At 43.1% G+C, this 20,840-nt stretch overlaps 1 protein-coding gene across 4 annotated transcripts in view; it reads right to left on the bottom strand.

The window, feature by feature from the left end:
* Positions 1-20,840, bottom strand: part of HTR2C (5-hydroxytryptamine receptor 2C) — a 266,502-nt gene that overhangs the window by 158,768 nt on the left and 86,894 nt on the right. Inside the window, exon 1 of one of the 4 annotated variants that reach the window (XM_017737610.1) lies at positions 3,171-3,250. The exons of the other annotated variants lie outside the window; for them this stretch is intronic. The gene's annotated coding sequence lies outside the window, so the exon portion shown is untranslated. Of the gene's footprint in view, positions 1-3,170; positions 3,251-20,840 lie in introns of those variants that run through there. 4 annotated transcript variants of the gene reach the window in all.

Here is a 20,840-nt window from a genome sequence, read left to right on the forward strand (position 1 = left end):
AAGCCAATCCTCACCATGTAAAGTTCAGTCAACCATACAGAGCAGCATTCTGAAGTTTTGTGGTCATAGCCCATCCAGTTTGAAAATGACACACTTGCAAACAGCCATGCAAATCCAGCTGAAATCCAAGAAGGAAACTTATTTCAGTGGCAGCTCTGAAAACAGTGGTCATACCCACTGCCTGCCTCAGGATTTACACCTGCAGGTTTAGCTAAAATTGTTTTACTCTATCCCATACAGAGCAGCATTCTGAAGTTTTGTGGTCATAGCCCATCCAGTTTGAAAATGACACACTTGCAAACAGCCATGCAAATCCAGCTGAAATCCAAGAAGGAAACTTATTTCAGTGGCAGCTCTGAAAACAGTGGTCATACCCACTGCCTGCCTCAGGATTTACACCTGCAGGTTTAGCTAAAATTGTTTTACTCTATCCACCCTCAGCTGTGCACATTCAGCAGTGTCTTCTCACCCAACACAGAAATAAAAGCAGGTTTTCCTTGTACAGAAGGACACATCCCCCCAGCAGTATCAGCATCAGCAGACTCTTATCCCCTTCCACAAGCCAGCATAAAAACAGTGAAATAACTTCAATGGGCTTCAAGAAATATTTACTCTGAATCTCCATGGAGTTGTATTCCCCCAGAGGTACTACAGCTCAATGTTTCCTGCAACCACATAGACTGCTATAGCTATTTATACTCCAACTAGAACATACCATGCAAAATTAAAGTGGCTACTCTCAAGGAGCATTAATAAAAGCAAAGAAATTAATGTCATGAGGTTCTATGGCTTACAAGGGACTTCTGCTTAAAAGTGCAATACAACAAAAAGATTCCAACCCCTGTTGGAGCTCCAGAATTGCATCCAGGACGGATGACCACCATTGTGATAAGCAGTAATCTCAACAGCAGCAGGATCGCTGTTAGCAGGGGGACAGAGAAAGGGCAACCAATAATCCAGTTTCTCTGATGGTACAGGGCTGTCCTCTCCCAGCTGAAGCTGTGGCCCAGCACTGCCTCAACAGCTTGTCACCATGTGTCCCACCAGAGATTATATTCCTCTCCATGCATTTGAGGTGTCTATATGAATAGGCCTTAAACTGTCCCAGCAAAAATGAGCCTGCTCAGCGCTGATCATTTCCTTTTTATTAAGCGAGCTCACTCGGTGCTTCTTTACCCATTCCAACACAAACTGTTCAGACAGGAGATCAGTGCAGACAACCCTTGTCACCTGCCAAAGCTGTCAGTGCAGAGGCTGCACCCCTGATGTAGCATTGGCGCGTCTCATAACACATAACTGTACAATTAACAAAATTTCAGACATTTTTAATAAAGCAAGACTTATTACTATGAAAATCAATTAATCTAATTTTATATCTCCACTATGCCAAGCCTGTTGCATATCTCCAGGCCTCTTAAGCATTCACAGGCCTCAATTGTCCTCTGCAGACCATGGGAAGAAGCACTGCTCTCTGTGGTCTTTGTCCAGATGTTCTGCTGTTAATCAGTCCTCCCTTCCTGTCACAAAAGTGCTTGTTAACAACAGTACACACTTACTTTGTTTTTTCTGTAGGCCTGCATCCAGACAGTTTGGACACTTTTCTAGTTTTGCTTCAGCTTTTCTTCTGACAGATACTTTACCTCAAAACTGACAGCCTTTCCCCAAGGTGCAGTACACACAGCCATGCCTGTACACTTCTAAGCAGATTTCTCTCCACCCTGAGTTTTACAGATACAGCCCCACAGCTCTTTGCTACAGCACCTCCTTTCTTAAGCCCACACCTCAATGACAAACCAAAAAGGGAGGATATGTGCAGGTACCACCCATGCAAGGGACTGATCCATGGGAAGTTTTTATGCATCTTTTCACTCCTACCCACCCTTCCCACCTCCACATTTACTCCCCTTGATAGATCCGCAGGAAACTTTTCACCTTGCACAACTTAATCCTGTTTGGGTTTTGCCCTAAAGCCCAATAACTCCCACTGTCCCCGGAACTATGTCGTACAAACAGGAAATTATTCTCTCCCTATCACATGAAAACCAGACAAAATTGGTATAGCTGTCAATAATAAGTGGGAAAAGGGCTAATAAGTTTGCCTATAAGTGTATTTTACATTCAGAATTATAAAAGAGGCATTATTATTTCAAAGAGATGTAATTATATTCTCCTGTTTCACCAGGCAACAGGACCAGTGTCAGGCAAAAGGCCACTGGCATACATATTATAAAAGGTAGAAAAAATAACATTGAAGATGCAGAAAGGAGAGGACAGGACAGGCTGTGGGAAGTTATCAGCATTTCAGCAAACGGTGAAATGCTGAAAGACTTAAAAGAAATTAATAACTTCAAGGGAATCAGCTGAGCACAATAACCATCAGAAATGCACCTGAATGAAGTGATACAGCACAACTGATAAAAGATTATGAAGTGAATATACACTTCAGTAAACAATGACTGACCTTAAAGAGATCAAAAAGCTCAGGCCATGGCAAGGAAATGGATCTTTTGAAGGAGAGGTGTTAGCCTCAAACAGGTTCATTAAGAGCACAGTCTTTCACAGAGAATTTGTTTCACTGGCTTATTCTATTTTAGAAGGAAGCAGAACTGATGCTGCTGCTACACACTCTGGCTGCAATGTCCCACCCCATGAGCCCAGTGATTCTCAGGGTCCTCACAGTGCTACAACAGGCTGTAAAACCACAGCCTGCAGGAGCAGGGGATGAAGACAGAGAAACTGAGTTTCTGCACAGAGCAGAATTTGGGATGGTGTAATTCCTACACGCTTCTCTTCAGCCTGGGTAATCCTTGTGCTGGGTTACACATCAAAATGGAAGACCTCAAACACCAGAGCAACAGATATAAAAGCAGTTGCAGAGAAGAAATTACTAACAGAGGTGTGTCAGTTTAGTCTCCTTTTCTTCATTCCTAATCCAAACCTTGTACCACAAAAATCCCAGATGAGTCAGTAGGCCAAAATGCAATTATTCCCCATATTAAAACTATGCAGGCATAGGCAGAGAGCTAACACCCCGACTGATTTAGATCCTGAGCAGACAATTGCTATGCTCTGCACTGCACTAACCTGTGCTTTGCCTCCTCTTTCAGTCAACTCCCACCTCAAAACATCTTTCCAGCCACCTTGGACAGAGGCAAAACCTCATCCCTTACCTGGTGATGTGCTGCAAGCGGGAGCAGGGACAGACACGGCGGAGCTTTCTGAGCACAAGAGCCAGCCCACTCATTCTCTTGTGCTCACAAATTCTCTTCTTTTCTGGCCTCACTCGCAGATAAAACTAAGCCGCTACATAGAGACAAATCCTAAATATTGACAGCTCATAAAAGGCTTAGTACTGAGGACTGCTATGAAGTATTATTTCATGGCATAATTTGCTTTCCCAAGCAAGCTGCATTTCACTACCAGAGGAGAAGCTATCGGAGGTTCAGAGAAAGCTTCTGAATCACAGCTGGGGAGGCAGGCACAGCACAGGGCACAAACACTGCTGGCATCTGCCAAACACCTAAGAAAAATTATGTACACTTGTACAGGAAAGTGTAAAGCCAACAGCATTCTCAAAGCACACAGTGTTATGCACCAAGTGTGTGAGGTTCATTCTGAGCCTTGGGAGTAAGCTAAAACCAACCAAGGCCCCCATGGGAAAAAAAGTTACTTTTGATTTTGAACAGTTTGTCAATTCAGTTTGCTGCTTGTGTGAGCACACAGGGTGGAGTAGACCATGGACACAAGTGAAAACTTAAGAATATCAAGATTTTATTTCAACATCAGAGCAGACTTAAAGCCTTCAGCTGACTTTACAGACACTCCTTGATTTTTCTTTCATAATATTCACAGCAGTGTTTTATGATTTAGCCTTTCTTTACCAAATGCTAACACCTAATTTCCAGAAACAGATCCTTTGCAAAATGGATTTTACTAAGCTGATTATTTAATATGTCAACTTTGTTCTTTTAATGATACTAAATATTTTCTGCCTTCACATTTTGTGGAAAGCCCCGACCATTCATGCCTGCCTCGGTGATTGACATTCCCTTCCCAGCAGCTCATCACATCCTCAGGCACATCTGAATAGACTTCTGTGTCCAGAGGGAGGGGATATTTAAGAGCAACAGATACTTTTGGAACCATGTGTTTCAGAAATTTCCCACCAATTTGACAAATAAATTATAAAGTACCTCCCTAGTTTCAGCAAAGTGCTTCTGATTTGCATTTCTGTAGATAAAAATAGGATTCAGGGGAAAAGTGCAAGACAGGCCCAGCTTGATTCAGTTCCCTGTTTATTCCCAGTGCTAAGTGAGTCACTAATGAAAAGCTAATGGGACAACCAGCATCACTGGCCTTTCCTTAAAAATCCTTCTGGAAACAGAGATGGTACCACAAGCATTTGAATTCTCATCTTCCCTGCCCACGTCAGTTCTAGAAAGAAAAAATTCCAGACATCAGAGGCTGGACCAGGCTCACACCAAGGCAGTGGTGTGGGAATGTTTCCTTGGGCAGCTCTGGTGCCAGGTTTCCATTCTGCTGCTCAGCCCAGTTTCATTCTCAGCTTGTTCCCATCTGCACGGGCTGTCCATCTCATTTTTGACACTTTTATGTCAGAAATTACAGCAGTAAAAAAACAAAAGCAGTGAGGAACCTGCAGACACTAAGCCATAAATGTCTAGGCTTATCCTTCTTGTGCTGTGGGATGAGAGAACAGACACAGGGATGAAGGGCCAGCAATTTAAAACTGGTCATAACATGTCAGCTAATCCACTGGAACTTTGTGCTAAACACAAGAGGTTAAGACTGAAGCAGGGGCTAAAAAAGGGTGGAGCACTGATACCACTTGACAAGAACACTTCAGTTTCAGCACAAGGAACAAGACTCTCCAGTGACTGCAAGCTCCTGGTTTCCTTGCAGGGGCCATTAGCTCAGCCTCAGGCTTGTTTCATCCTTCCCTGCAGGTAGCTTCTTGCTGCTCCCCTTGAAGCAAAGGTCCCTGAGACCAAGCAGGACCAGGCTCAGCCTGAGCAGAAGTCTGAACCAGCTCGGCAGCTCCCATGCCCCTAAAGCGGCACCCCTCTGTCCCAGAGCACTCATGTCAACCCTTTGTCCCAAACTGGGATTACACATAATCCTCTGACTCAGAAAACCCCTTCACTGCTGCTATTACTGGATGCTGCAAGTGCATCATGCTGAATACTTGCAGAATTCCCTTGGCTTCCCCTCGGGGGGCTGTGGGATGTTCCCAGGCTGCAGGGGCTGTGGGTACCTGCAGTGCCCCTGGTCACACATTCACTGCTCTGCACCCACCCATCATTGTCTGCACACTCCAGCTGGAAACAGGAGGCAAACACAGGCAGCAAGTGGGAAAAAAAGAGTGAAACAATCACCTCAAACAGGAGCCACTCCTTTCTCTGAATCCCTTCCCTATGAAGTAATTGTGCATGTAGTGACAAGACCTGGCTTCCCAAACCAAACCAAACCAAACCATAGCAGCAGCAGCAGATGCTGCACGTGTTCAGGAACTTTTTACTTGGTCATTTTCTCCAGTGGAACCCCAGGGAATTTTGACTTCTCTCAGTTCCTGGAGAAGTTATCCTGCATCTCATCTCCCGATCCGTGCCCAGTCTACCTGCCAGTCCCTTGGCCGCAGCGTGTCAGTCCCTCCTTCTCCCACTGCTCACCTTTACCTGAATTGTTCCCAAAAGACATTTCATCATGACATTTCTGACATCCCAGCTGACATTGCATGGTCCACTGTAGTGGCACAACCCCCAGGCATCACTACCTGTCATGGCTCTACAAGGCACAAACAGCTACTTAAAAATATGTGGTTCATTCAAGCCACATGCAGCTCCTTTCTGAAGCTCAGATTTATCACCACCTCTCCTCCTGATGCATGGCATAGCCTTGCTCCAGCTATTCTTTCACTGCCTTTTAAAACTGAAACCAGTAAAATTAATTTCATTAGATTTGTAAGGTATGTAAGAGACACTGTATTTTCTTTTATTATCTTAATCTGCAATTTTCTGATTGTTCCCTCATCAAAAGAACATAATTACTACAGTGCCTGTTAGTTTAATCTTTATGAAAAAAAAAAAAAGAAAGCCTAAAATAAGCTGAGACTGCAAAAAAATGTAGTGGATTCTGGCTCACTCTTTGAAAGGACTGAAGCATTTTTGTCAGCTGCCTGAGTTCATGAAAAAAGCTCAAAGGTGGCTGCAGGAGGTTACGAATGGAAAGCTCTTCCTCTCCCCAGGGCTCACTGAATCGTTTAAATACGCAGCTTAAAACAGTAGAGGAATGCTTTTCTATACTTTAAAAAAAAATGTTATCCTCTTCACCACCCCTTTTTTCATATTTGTGGAAAAAAGATGTCAAGAAGCAGCTCTGAAGTGCTTGTTATCTGTTCTGTAACTAGACAGGACTGATGGCCCTCCTCATTGCAGGGCAGTTGGGCAGGATGATCTTTAAAGGTCCCTTTCAACCTATTCTATGATTCCATGTTCTACATTGCTGTTAAAGCAACGCGTCCCTCTTCCTGCAGATAAAAATGTACTTCAGAAAAAGAATGCAGAGAAAATCAAGTCAACTCACCTGTCTTTCTGGCTTCATTGCCCAAGATCAAACTGCTCCACTTACATCCAAATCAGACAAGAGAGAAAATTTGAAACTAACCCACAATTAGGTGCTTGGCATTCAGACTGTGAACAGAGGCAGAGCTGGATTGTTTGCACAGAAAAACCTTGAGGATAACAACGCCAGACAGCCGTCATGAGCTTACTTGGATACAGAGTACAGATCAGGGCAGCCTGTTTGGGCATGCAAATGTTCCTGAATTTTGGTGACCTAAGTCTAGCTAAAACTATAGCATGAGGTCGTACATTCAGCCCTAAGGAAAGTCAGATAGATTTCAACCCTTAAGTGTCATTTTGTTTTGTGGCTCATAGCTTACCAGGGACGTAGCAAGTGACAGCAAAGAGTTACACAGTGTAACATACTCAGAGGAGTTGCTCTAGCAAGGCAGGACCATTTAGAAAAGTGACACGAACATTACCAAGGTCTAAAGGCAATGAGATGTCACAAAGCCCTTCACAGGTTTTACGTTTTGGGCCTTCTCCATGTAAGGAACGCAACAGGAATTCAGCCCTGACCTCTTCCTGCCACCAGCTGAGCCAGATCACAAGGCAGTACTTCCATAATAGAGGAAATGCAATAACATTAGCTATCATGTTCACATCAGGAACTTCTGGCTCTTAACATCTCTGTTTCTGGAGGATTCCCACTTGTTCTTTGCAGGTGGTGCACAGATAGCTGTGATTTCCTCGAGCTGCAGGCACAGCCAGGTCAAAGCTCTGTGTCGCAGACTCTTCTGAACCACACGTCAGCAGCATGGAGAACACTGGCCTTTCACTCTGCTGTGGGTTTAGAGTATCCCAGCAAGTAATCTCTGAACTAGTGAGCCCTGTCTGCTCAAGTCCTGGAACACATGATATTGGGAATCCAGCCAAAAAATGTTTCCCTGGAAGGGAAGGAGTGTAGCCAGTCTTGAGACAACCACCAAGCCCTTCAGGCATCTCAGTTGTTTAGCATTTTTGTCATTTTCCTTGTTAAAATACTGCTTTAAAAATATTTGGCATGTCTGGAAGCTAGCAGCATAATCTTAATCCTTGTCTCCATCATTAATTCACTGAATTATGTCTTCCCCTGGTTCCCAATCAACCTTTTGCCCTGGTGCCTCAATGTCAATTGTGCTATTAGTACAGCAGCTGGGAACCAGGGCCCCTCTGTAGCATTAACTCCATGTCTGAGTGCAGGGAGAGGAAAAAAGGCAGGCCCTGCTGCGGGGTTAAAACCAGAGCCAACAGCAGGTGGGAAGACAGAGGAAAGGGATAATAAAAACAAAGACATGCATAATTCTTCTCCAATCAGAAACAGCAATCACAGCTCACCACCTGCTCTTAATGCTCTTTTTCAGTGGACAAAGTCATCAGAGCAGTTTGCAGATAAACACAATTAGTTGTTTAGTTTAGGCATTCGTAGAGATTACGGGGCGTTAGAGATTACTGTGCAAAGAGAGCAGAACACATACATGTGGACACAGCAGTCATGCAGTGGATGCTAAATGTTTTAAGGGCATTGCAGAAAGGAATTAGAATATATAAGAGATGAAAAAAAATGGAGAAAATTAATCAAAGAATAGAGGGATTAATATCAGGCAAGCTACAGGGGTTTATCTCTTCCCATTCCTGGAAAAGCCACTCAATGGAAATGATGAAATCATCTCCCTAATCAGAACAGGAAAAAACCCACTGACATACAGATATGCCTTTTATGCAGCAGGAGAAAGACCAAAAGGTCTTTTCTCATCTCCAGTTTTAATGACAAATACAAATTATATAAATTATTTTGCACCTGACCATTTGTGCTATAAGAAGCATGAGCACAATCCCAGCAGATAAATTGAAATCCTCTGAGAGAATCGACTGGAACTGGCTGGGTGTCCCTGCACACAAAGCCATGGCCCTCCCTTGTATATCCTCTGCAAACCTACCTCCTCCTGTTAAGCCATCGAGTTTTTATTTGTTTAGCAAGAGGGAACCATGTTGCTAAAGTAGGTTTCTTTAGAAACTAAAACATAGAAAGATGCCTTTTTGAACACAATGGGTTTTCCAGAAACATTCCTTTTACTTTCACTGGGAAACTACCACCACATCAACCCTGGTTTGATCATTCACAAGCATATTGCTAAGCTATTATTCATATGCTGGGAAATATTTTGCTAGATGGCAAGTCTGTCAAACAACAGTAATAATTCTTGTTTGCAACAGCTAGGACACATGAAGCATAATCCCAGATAAAAACTGTTTATAGGGTTTTCTGTCCTGCTCTTGTCAATCACTACATACCAGACTGGTTAGCTCTTTGACTTGTTTTTGTTTTCCTTTGAATGTTTTCACTCTTTTAAGCCAGTTGTCACAGACACAGTTGACATTGTTTTGAGCTCACCTTTTTATATTTTCCTTATGGTTTTGCAGAAATTTCTCAGACATAACTGCAGGTTGCTTCTGGCATTCAAACCCCTCCTCTGGTTTATAACAGATTCAGTGCATAATTTTATTTGCCTTGGCCATAATCGAACTTCTTAATGGCATTTTTTCTTCAAATAACTGTGGGTGCTTTTATCTATTCCGTCTTCAAATCTATCACCTCTGAGGTAACAGGGATGAGCTCAGGCCAGGGTGGGACATCAGCCCATACGTGGTTGGGAGATACAAGGTGAAGGTCAGGACCAGGATTTCTCTTGCCCCTTTCCACTCTTTGCTGGACCCTGCCCCATGCATTTTACTCAGGATGTATCCCAAGGACTTCTGCCCCACCACAGAAGTGGCCCCACCCTTTCCATCTATCTCATCGTTCAGCACTGTCTCCCAGTACTTGAACACGGTCCTACAGGGTGCAGACATGTTCCCACCATGAAGGGAAACATTTCATCCCCTTGCTGCACACAGATCTGGCACACACACAGTCCCCAGCCACGCACGTGCTGCTGAGTGAGCTCAAAGACGTGGCATTATTAAAGGGTGAGCAGCTTTTGTTTGAGCTCATCTAGAATTAATCAAGATGTAGGCATTACTTGTATACAAACCCCCTTTTCCTGAAGCCATCTGCACAGTGACATTAAGAATGGCAAGTGAGCTACTGACAAACCATCTGATTTGCATTTGTGGTTACAGCACACGAGAAACTGTTGGGCTACAAGTAAGATCCAGAACTGCTTTTTCTCCCTAGTGTCAGCTCAAGAGAAAAACGTAACAACATCCAGTGAGGAAGCACTGGAGCTCTATGCAGGATAAAAAGAAACTAGACCTGAATGCTGAAGTACTTCAGATACACAAACACTTTACAGAGCACACTCCAGTCATCCATAAGTGCTTAAATTGTGTATTAGGTCAGACCTTAAAAGGGGGGGGCGGGGAGAACAAATGATAATTGATTGATTTGTGATAACATACACCAACAAAAATGTGGGGTATCATCAGTGCAGCCCTGACCTCTGCCAGCTAGCACTCCCAGGATTTTCTGCCCCAGCAGACTGCTGGCACTTCCCTCTCCCACCGAGGTCTCTGGAAAGGTGACGTGTAGCAGAGTGCAAAGCCTTCACATGATGGGAAGCAAAGTGGCTGCTGGTATTTCATTTTAAGTGGCTCATCTAAATTCTATAAAATCCTGATTCCAGAATCACCATATATGGCAACCTTCATTGCAGATTTCAGCTTTCCCTGTTAGGGCAATATCAGACTGGGCTGCTATTAACAAAAAGGCAAAACCACTGAGATTGTTACCCAAAGAAGCCTTTCTCTCCATAACATTTAAATGTTCTGTTTGTACATGATACCATGCACTCCTTTGCATGACTTCTTTTATCAAGTATCTATCATACACTTATTTGAATGAGTGTTTAATCCATATGGTAACTGTGCACAAAAATTCAAATTGTAAGTAGTGCTATGAGTTTGGTTCATGCTATGTGTCTTTTAACGTATTTAGTCATCTCCCTGTCTGCACATCCTCCTCCATACAGTATCACTGGTGCCTGGTGGAGACTGCAATCCGTTCATAGAGATGCAGATATTCTACTCAGTAATAGCTAATATTTTAACTTATTTGCTATGGCCTGTAACCACACAGGTACAAATCTGGATTTATGTTTTTTCACGCCTTTGCAGTTGTGCTTTATCCCATACTGCCGTAGTAGGTGACACAGCCTACAAGAGACAGTCATTCAATTAATTAAAGATCACTCCCTGCCACTTCAGGCACACACAGCTTGTCTGCTTTTGTGCACTCACTTGAACACTTAGAGCCCAGCCCTGCTCTCATTACATTTGAAGTTACAGCAACTCCACATGAGGAGAATCTGCCTTTGACCACGTACACAGAAACATAACTGCAATAGTTTTCTTTTAAATACATAAAATACAGATGGTTTATACTTTAAAGATAACTACAGCTATCAACAGGCCAGATTTCAGCTTCATTTCAACTCTGCAGCACCCATATTTGGCACAGGAAGGACTTTTCAAATGTAAAAACCCCAAACACACAGCAATCTTATACATGTTCAGGGTCACATTTCCAGGGCATTGCAATGTTTTGCTTCTTTACGGTCACAATGACTTAAGTTAGTCCAACCTCAGGAAAAATGTTAACATTGGATGAATGCACCCCTTGAGAATTTTTATCTGCTTACCCAAAATATGCTGCAGGTCGTGTGAGCCTGCATGGCTCCCCTTGCCTCAACGAGGAAATATTTCCTGGGAGTTTCTCAGGAGCAGAGCTGACAGCTTGCTGCCATTACACAGCCAGGCTGTGAAGTGCAATGGGAAGCACTGTGCTGGGTTAACACCTTCCATTGTCAGCCTCGCTCTACAGACTGCTTACTGGCTTTGGGGAGGGTTTCCCACAAAGGTGATCAGGCTCTTAAAGTGTGACTATGGACTCTGGAGATGCTGAGAGTTTGCACTGAGTTCCCCACCACTCACTGCCTCAGCAGCACAAGCAGCTGCAGGAGCAGGGGCCATCCAGCCCGAGATGCTGCTATCACCCTTTCAGAAATAACACTTTGTGATGCCTGGGTGCTCCATATGGATGCCCTGATCTGATCTGCACAGTGCCATCCAAAATGTTCCCAACTTCACTGGCCCAGAGACTGAGGCAACAGCACAAAACCTCTGCAGCTGCACATGGAGGGGCCCTTTGGAGAGCACAGTAGAGGGGCAGAGGAGCGTGTGGACACAGCACTGGCCACAGGATGAGCTGGAGAATGCACATGGGCATACCCAGGAGACTTTTTCTCAGCAGGATACGATTCACAGCTCCCATCCCTCTGTCTGGGAAGATGCACCTCTCCTGCCTAATAAAATGAAATAAGCAGTGTAGGATGGGATAAACCAGCTGTTCAGATAATTACAGTGGTACGGGAGAGCACAAACAGCAAAAGCAATGGGTCAGAGGGTCTGATTCAGGGTCTGAAAAGAGTTTTGATTTCTTCTGTCCTGGTTAAAGAAACCACATTGTTACACTTGTGCTTTGGTTGGTTTGTTGGTTGGTTGGTGGAATTTTTTAAGATACCTTTCAAGCTGAAGAATTTGTAATTCTGATGCTTCCTGTGGGAACTGAAGCAAATCCTCAATATGGTGAAACAATGAGGCTCCCAGCACGGGGAGAACAGGCAGATCTCAAGTCTGGGGAGAAGAAGTCCTTTGGTATGCTTATAACCACAAGAAGGTCATCCCAATGTCATTGATTAGTCAGATGCATTTTTGCCATTTCAGACACTAAGGGATACAAACCATCCAGTGTCAGAAATCTGCCAAAAAAAAAAGCCTTGGCAAATGCCGAGCTCTCTGTGCTATGTGCAAACTGGCAGACACTCCAGGTTTCTGCCAACTCATATAATTACTCTTTTAAAAATAAAATAAAAAAAAAAAAAGAAAAGAAAAGAAATGTCTCAGCCTAATTTTTCCATTTTTTAAGACAAGAAGTCTGCTAGATGCTATCTTTCTCTCAGAAAGCTTGGTGGCATAGGTCAGACAGAGATAACCTGAAGTAGACGCCTTTTTTTGCTGTTTTTCTCCCTCAAGAACCTAGTCCTTGTTCATATTCCCAAGGTACAGACTGCTCCAGAGCTTGGAGATTCGGGGCATAAGATCAGTCATGAGCTGAGATGTTCATCTCCTCCAGCAACTGAAGGTCTACACGATGAATGATTCACAGCTGTCCTCACCATCGCCTACTCTCTGTCTTCAGAGAAATGAAATCTTGCCTTGGCAAAAAAGAAAAGCAACTGCATTTCTACCTCCTCTTTCAATATTTTTAAACTTTTCTTTCATTCCTGTTGGAAATTAGATGTTTTAAGAATAGGCTTAAAAACAAGGTTAAAAAAAGAGCATGCAAATACATTTGCACATCATGAGCAATTGCTGAGGTACTTTCATGGCTTTATTTCTTGTTTATTCCCACATAGGAAACATTCTGAAAAAAGTTTTTAGAATGAAAAGCAATGAAGTCCCACTGAGGTATTTAATGTTTTTCCATTAGAGGTTAAAAACACAGATTAAAGAATTTTGTCAGTATTCAGAAAAATGCAGTATTTCTCTGGAAACTTTGGACACAGTAGCAGCTGGATTGAAATACAGAATACAAGACCAAAGGTGGTTAAAACACAACCCAATCTAATTAAACAATCCAACCCAACCTGTCTGAGATTTGAATCCTGATGCTATCACTTGCTTTCCTCCACTTTAGTGAATGTGGTGCAACAGTGAGACCAAAGGAGAAACATTTGCATCAGAACCTAGATTTCTGCGTGAGTCTCACTGCACAATCAGCAGAGAGAAATGCAATCTGTCCTTTGCCAAGGTCGGTGTCCTAGACGCATAAAACAAGCTGTAGTGCCCAGAGGTGCTCCTCCAGCTGCCCCACAGCCAGGGGTGGGCAGTTTGGGAGGGCAATGCAGAGTTGTAAGCTGGGGAGGGACATTCCCACTGCTCCAGCAGGACAGGAGGAGGAGCACGCTGTGGAGCTGATGGTTCCATGGGAGGTTTCGTGAGAGGAGCTCAGCAGGGCCCCTCAGTCACTCGGAGAGGACTGGATGCTTCTTCCTGTGCATCAGCTTGTTTAAATGGGAGGAGACAAGCAGGACAGAAAGGCTTAGAAAAGGAAAACAAGAACAAGTGGAACAAAACATCAATATACTCCACTATTTTCTGGACTAGTGGAAAACAATTCTCCAACAGTCCTGACTGATGCTCAGTCAGAAACAGGCTTCTAATTGAAGGTAATTTTTCTGTCCCCCGAAAGACAAAAACACCTGTATTGTGTTAGTCTGCAAAACAGGAGCACTAAGGGTTGCAACACCAACAACAGCTTCACTCCAAAGAGGAAAAGTTACTCTTACACTCAGTGGAATTGTGTATGCCCCAGGTAAGAGATCACAGCTCTGCATACTGTGACTCCACAGTGGCAAAGCTTCCTCACACATTTCAGCATCTTTAAGCTGAGGGCACTTAATTTGCTGCACAATTGAATCAGTAAATGGGCTAAGTGGGTAAAATTTCCTAGAATGATGGTGGTTTTTTTCCTTCTTTTGAATTATGCTTTAAATATCGCTACTTATTCAAGGACTCCCTTTAACCAAGGAGAAACTAAAATACATAACCAAACACTCATCCAAGAACATTTAAAGTGTCATAGGAAATGCTGTTATATTGCCATAATTAGTCATAATCATGAACTCCCACATTCATCATGTTTCTCAGTACGTATCTGTACTACCACAGCACCTCGGAGTCACCAGCATGTACTTAGGCTCCAGTTCTAAGCACTTTATAAACACAAGCCACAATGACTGCCCTTGTTCCCAGTTTACAGTTCACTAACCACAAGCTCCTTCTCTTGCAAGTTTTATCCCCTTGGCACAGCTCCTCAAGCTAGACATTTCTGGCTCTGACCCCAGAGTCAAGTGCCATCACTTATTCAGACTCTCATCCTCGCTGTTCATCTCACCTTGGGGTAAGAGGGGATCCTGCAACCTGTGGTAGGAGGTTACTTGAAAATTCATTGGGCAAGTAGCTCTCCATTGTTGCTGCAGAAGGATTACTCTGCAGCTGTGTTTGAGGGCACTGCTAGCATAGTCTTCCTTCACAGAACCACTAGTCATAATTTCTGCATTTATGTCTACGGGAGATACATTTCAAGAAGGCATCCGTTTTTAATACAAGTATTTAAACAAACAAAAAAATTATCTGGAGGCAAGTGTTACATGCAGGAAATTAAATATTTAAGCGGCACTGAAAGCAGGACTTGAAATCCATATGTTCTGCAATTTGTATCTTTTTCCTGCTACCGGAACCAGTAAAGCCTCAGAACCTCAGATGAAACCCACAATTGAATTGCTGGCCTCTTCTTGGGTTTTCCTGTATCCAGAAACTAGAGTTACTTTATCAGAAGATGCTAAATTACTTAAGCCCTAAAAAGCCATTCATGGCTGACCACTCCCTGAATAATTTCTCAAGTGTCTGTTTCTTATTTAGATTGTGTATGGTGCACATTTTAGTGCTTGGCTGCATTATACAGATGAGAAGTAAAAGCAAGTACAGGTTTGGTAGAGAGAACAAATCAAGCCCAGCTGAATTTAGTGATTTGATCTGCCATTCATTTACAGCCAAAGTAGCTGCTGCTATTTGTATTAGTTTCACACAATAAAGTATTTACATTGCTTTTCTTAGCTTACACTATCTAATTAGAATTATGAAATAATAGGGGACCCATACAGCAAATAACTTCATTCAAATCCTTTGATACTACAGCATAGCATGGTATGGCAAGATTTGCAGTGCCACTTATGTAATGGCCTAAGACATAACTCTTCCTTCTGAAAAGTTCTCCTCCCCAATGGAGGAGACAGCAAATCCACCACACAGCTTGTCTCAGCTCTGCTGAGATGTATTTCCTGTACCTCCTTCTTGGCATTAGCATTTCTGCACATCCATACCTGTGAGGGAAGCTATTGTGTGATTTGGGGGCAGGCTCTTGTTCATAAGGAGCTATTCACATAATTACTAGGGTCAGATTAATTTACAGGATCACAGAAGCTCTGTGCTGCAAAGTTTCTTAACACTCCAGGAGTGTTCAGGACTGCCCTGCACACGGGATAGACCTCACCTCACACACCTTCCCACCACAGCAAGGCTACAGCTTCACTCTCCAGTCACCTCAGCTGCCTTGTATCTCTGGGAAAGGCCATTCAGCTTTTCTCTTGGCTACCTATCTCCTAACAGCAGGGACACTTAATAGTTCAGTGTTGTTAGCATAGGCATTTGTTCAGTATTTCTGCTGCCACGATTCATAGCCATGCACACGTACAACAGTCCTTTCAGAAGGGGAATTTTTTTGGTGGAGCACTCCCACAGAGCAGGAAGCTCCTCAGATCTCACCCACAGGCAATGAGCAGCTTCCCCCTCACAATGATATCTTACTTCCAGTGCAGGTAGATGTTGGCAGTCCAGCTGGTTAATTTTTCCTTCAGGCACAGTTGTACTGAAATTAAACTAAAGCAAGGAAAAACAGCAAAAAGCCAAAAATCCAACAACAAAAAGACTACCAAAAAATTGCCAAAATACTGAACACCCACCAAAATAAATTATGGTCACTTTTTTTTTAATTATATTTGTTTGGTTTTGTTTGTGCCAGTATTTGTAGTGAGCACTTCTATTCAAATAAAAGACAAATAGCAACCACCTGTTACATTCACTTGCCAACATATCTGTATTGAGACAGAAGCATTTTCTCTGTTTTCCATGGCATTCTGATGCTCCAATCACCAGAAATAAGACAGGAATCCATAAGAGGTGTAGCTGGAATTTAAAAGCAATGCAGAGGTGAATTTCAACTGATCACATTACTCACTTTGCCAGTCCCTCAGACTAACAGGAACATTTCTAGAACATCCTCCAGAAAACAGTAGGACCACAACAGTTACCCCCAGCCACACAGATGTGGTTTGGAGCAGTTTTCAGCAGAAGTATGAGATGCAGAGCACTTCTGTCCCTTCAAATGAGCTCTCATTTTCATTCCCAGCCCTTCACACTGCCAAATCCAGATTTTGTGCAGTGCACTGTTCAGTGGTGTGGACCATCAAGACAAATCTCTTGCTAATGTATAGGTTTGACATTTTCAGATTTATTCAGACATATTACCCATAAAATGGCTCTAACACAATAAAGGATATAATCAGAATTGTCTGTTCCCAGGATGTTTGGCACTTCATAACTCAGATGCATTTAACTCCTCGATAACTCTTGTACATTTGGATAATTTGCTGTGGTAATGTATAATCTTGCCTGGTGGATTCATACCTTAAGAAATTTAATAAATTCCACAGAAACCTGCATAGCCCACATTTACTAGTCATCACTCCATTTAAAAAGCCCATCCCAGAGTGTCAGCACCGCATGGTCTCATCATGTTGCTGCAAGGCAGTGACGATCAGAAGAGCATTTTACTCCAGGTTTCTCCACACCAGAGGTGGAAGTGGTGGCTCATCCTATTACCTTCCACTGTTTCCAGACCACTCCAGGTCGGAGAGAGCAAAAAATCACTTTAGGCTCAAGGTAAAATGCACATTCCAACTCTTCTTCACACCAGTCAGAGAAGGAGGCCAAAGCCAGAAACAGAAAGAAACAGAAACCTGCTCACCTCTACACACAAGTCAGGGCCAAAAGACAGGAACCAAACAGGAAGGAAAAAGATACCTGTCAGTGCTACATCCTCTGTGACTACAGGACTTCAATTTTCAAGGCAATCTCCTCAGCACCACTCTCAAGTGGTGCAATCACCATCTCTGGAAGTGTTCCCGAATGTGTGGATGTGGCATTTGAAGACATGGTTTAGTGGTGGACGTGGGTGTGCCACATCAAGAGTGGGACTTGATGATCTTGGAGATCTTTTCCAGCCCTAAGGATTCTAGGAGTCTGTGAATTCCTAAGCCAGCAGCAGGGCATCAGTGCCTCAGGTCTCTGCCTGTGCAGACAGATTTCATTTCTAAATGAGCCCCATCTGCTGATCTCTGGCATGGGACACTACAGCATGGGGCACCCCAACTTCTCAACAGTGCTTCACACCCACTCCTTTAAACAAAAAACTGTTCTCTGCAGGGACATCGTGGAGTGTATGAGCTGAGGGATGTGCTATATGAAAATTTCAGTGAGTGCAGGACCCACAAAGGCCCAAAGTGCACCAAAGGCCCCACCAAATGCCTTCCCATGCCTATCAAAATCCAGCTTGCTACTTCATAATTCAAGTTCCTGCCTGCTGTTAAATAAATATCTAAAAGTAGAAACCCGCAGAACCACAGAGTCACAACATGGTTTGGGTTGGCAGCAACCTTAAAAATCATCTTGTTCCAACTTCCCTGCTGTGGGCAGTGATGCCTTCTAGTAGACCAGGTTGCTCCAAGCCCCATCCAGCCTGGCCTTGAACACTTCCAGAGGTGGGGCATCCACATTTTCTTTGGTCAACCTGTTCCTGTGCTCATCACCCACACAGTGAGGAATTTCTTCCTAACATCTGATCTAAAGCTGCTCTCTTTCAGTTTAAAGCCATTCCCCTTGTCCTGTCACTGCATGCTCTTGTCAAAAGTCCCTCTCCATTTCTCTCAGAACCCTATTAGGCACTGGAAGGTGCTCTAAGGTCTCCCTGGAGCCTTCCCCTCTCCAGGCTGAACAGTTCCAGCTCTTTCAGGCTGTTCTCACAGGAGAGGGGCTCCAGCCCTCTGAACACCATCCTGGGCTGCTCTGGACTCACTCCAACAGAACATCTGCTCATGGGTGTCAGGCTGCTCCCAGCCAGGGCTGCAGCTGCCCAGCTGTGAAGCTCCTTGGCAGCTTTTGCCCTTAGAAGGGTCACTGTGTCCCTGACATCTTGCGCAGGAAAGAACTCATCCTGAATTTTAGACAATCAGTCTAAAATTTTCAATCTAAAAAGAACATGATCCCGCAAAGAGAGCCAAAAATTCAGGTCTCATCAGTGCCTTAATTACACTGGGTTATTTGCCTTGTTTGCAGCTTTACCAGTATGAGGTAATTACACTTATAGGAAAGCAATGTTTACAGCTGGAAACACTAACAGGAACAGAATCTATAATGTTGAAATCCACCTAGAGAGTGCTATTTTATTTCATTTCCCCTCTATTAAACACTTCTGCAAGAAAGCTCCACTGCAGACAGCATGGGACCTTCCTCTCTGAGACTTTCCAGCACAGTGGTGACCCAGACTGTTCCCACCATCTCTGGGCACAGGATTCCTCCCATCAGTACCAGACCGAGTGGCAACCTGAGGCCATCAGTGCTGGCCAAGGCACCCTGCAGAGCCCTTGGAACCTGCCCCACCTCTTGCAGAAAAAAAACTGCAGCAGGAGCTCACTGCTGTGAGGGCCTGAGTACTGATGTGGAGAACTGGTGAGAAAACACAGTATTATCCTGTCAGAACCATACAAATGTTATAAACTCCACACTCTCCTAGAAAAGGCAGTGGGAAAAGCACCTGCATATCCAAAAACAGGGCTAAAAGGGTGCTGTTCCATTTGTCTAAGCCCTACATCAGACAGTTCACACCTTTCCAAAAAACATAGGGCTAGACAAACTAGTCTATTGTAGATAGATTTGTTTCATGAACCACTTGTTCATTTATTATGATGTAGATATAAAAGAGTCTTAGAAAAGAATTTCCTCTAAGACATTTTTGATAAATTATTGGGTTCTGAAGAGCTCTGGAAGCACTCATTGATCACTAAGACCCTTTTTAGTATTTCCTCAAGTATTCACCTCTTTTCTTTCTGTGATTTTTAATTCAAAGATGTAAGTGATGATGATTTTAGGGTCAGCAGGCACACCAATAGTTCATTTATCAGTATACTTTGCTCATTCTTCTTTATCTTATCTCAGCACAGAAAGCTGTGGACTTTTGTTTTCTTTAACTACTAAAGATTATATATGTAAACAGCAACACAGCTAAGAGTAGAAGTCACTGAGCATGGTGTAATTATGTAGGTAAACAGCATCAAAGCTAACAGTAGAAATCACTGAGCATGAGGCCATCTGCTGCAATGAATTTTCAGAGTATCAGAGGAGGTAAAATGTGGCTTTGTCATAAATTTCCATGAATTTTCTTACAGCAAAACCTTATGTTTCTGTACAGCACCTCCTTAGAGAGAAGAATCCCTATTCATCTCACATGCCAGTCAGATAATATTTCTCAGGACAGGTTGAATACTCAGAGTCTGCTACAAGATCTCATGCAATACAACAAAATAGGGTAAGAAATGCAGAATAAAACTACATCAGTGGGAAGGTAGCTAAGAAGACTATAACTAAGCAGGCTAGAATTTCACAAGAATACTCATATTACCACATTACTCTCAGGGTTTAAATAATAGCTTGGTTAATATCACCAGGGAATATCACAAAAGCTGTGAAAATTACCCAGTGCTGGGGTCTCAGGTTTTGAGTCTTGCAGAAGAAGCAGCCCTACCTCCAGAGTGACACCACTGTGCCAGGGGAGCCTTTGGTGTTTCCCTCAAACCATGGGTTCAGTTGAGGCACCAGCTCCTCCAGGCTGAGCCACGAGCTCCATCACCCTCCAGTCTTCCTCAAAGCCTCATTCTTTCACTCTAAGCCTGCAGCCAGGATGTGCCAGCTCTCTGCAAGAAGACTCATTTTCCTGCTGGGTGTCACACAGTACACTGAAACAACTGTGTCATTCAGGGAGAGGTAATGTGCATCAATTACTGTGACAGACAACAAGAGATTGACCTAATATGTGCATTAATACAGTACCTGTTCATTTCTTAAAGAGGTAGTTTAGACTCATTGCTCCTGCAACACATTACAATCTCAAATATAATTAATTCCAGTTTTAAGTGCAACAGCTAAAGACATTCAAAAATCAAATCTGAAAAACTTATTTTTGATTCTATAGCAACAAGCTGCTCTCTTCATAGTAAACATCTCACAATAAAATTACTAACCTCTTTTTTTCTTGAGACTTCAATACAGAGAATTGCTTTCGGACTTGAATTTTGCATGACAAGTTTCAGATGTATTTGAATTTATAAGGCCAAACAAACAACTCCTGAAAACAGCGATTTAAAGTTTAAACACGAGCCTTATGAAATAGATGATGTGGTTAGATTAGTTCTCCAGAAGTTATAAGAGATACTGCATTCAGTTTAAAATGTCTTAAAGTGTGACATGTCACAAATATCTGCATTTCTG

Source organism: Corvus brachyrhynchos, unplaced genomic scaffold (assembly GCF_000691975.1).
Source record: "Corvus brachyrhynchos isolate BGI_N302 unplaced genomic scaffold, ASM69197v1 scaffold346, whole genome shotgun sequence".
In the NCBI taxonomy this organism is placed as follows: domain Eukaryota; kingdom Metazoa; phylum Chordata; class Aves; order Passeriformes; family Corvidae; genus Corvus; species Corvus brachyrhynchos.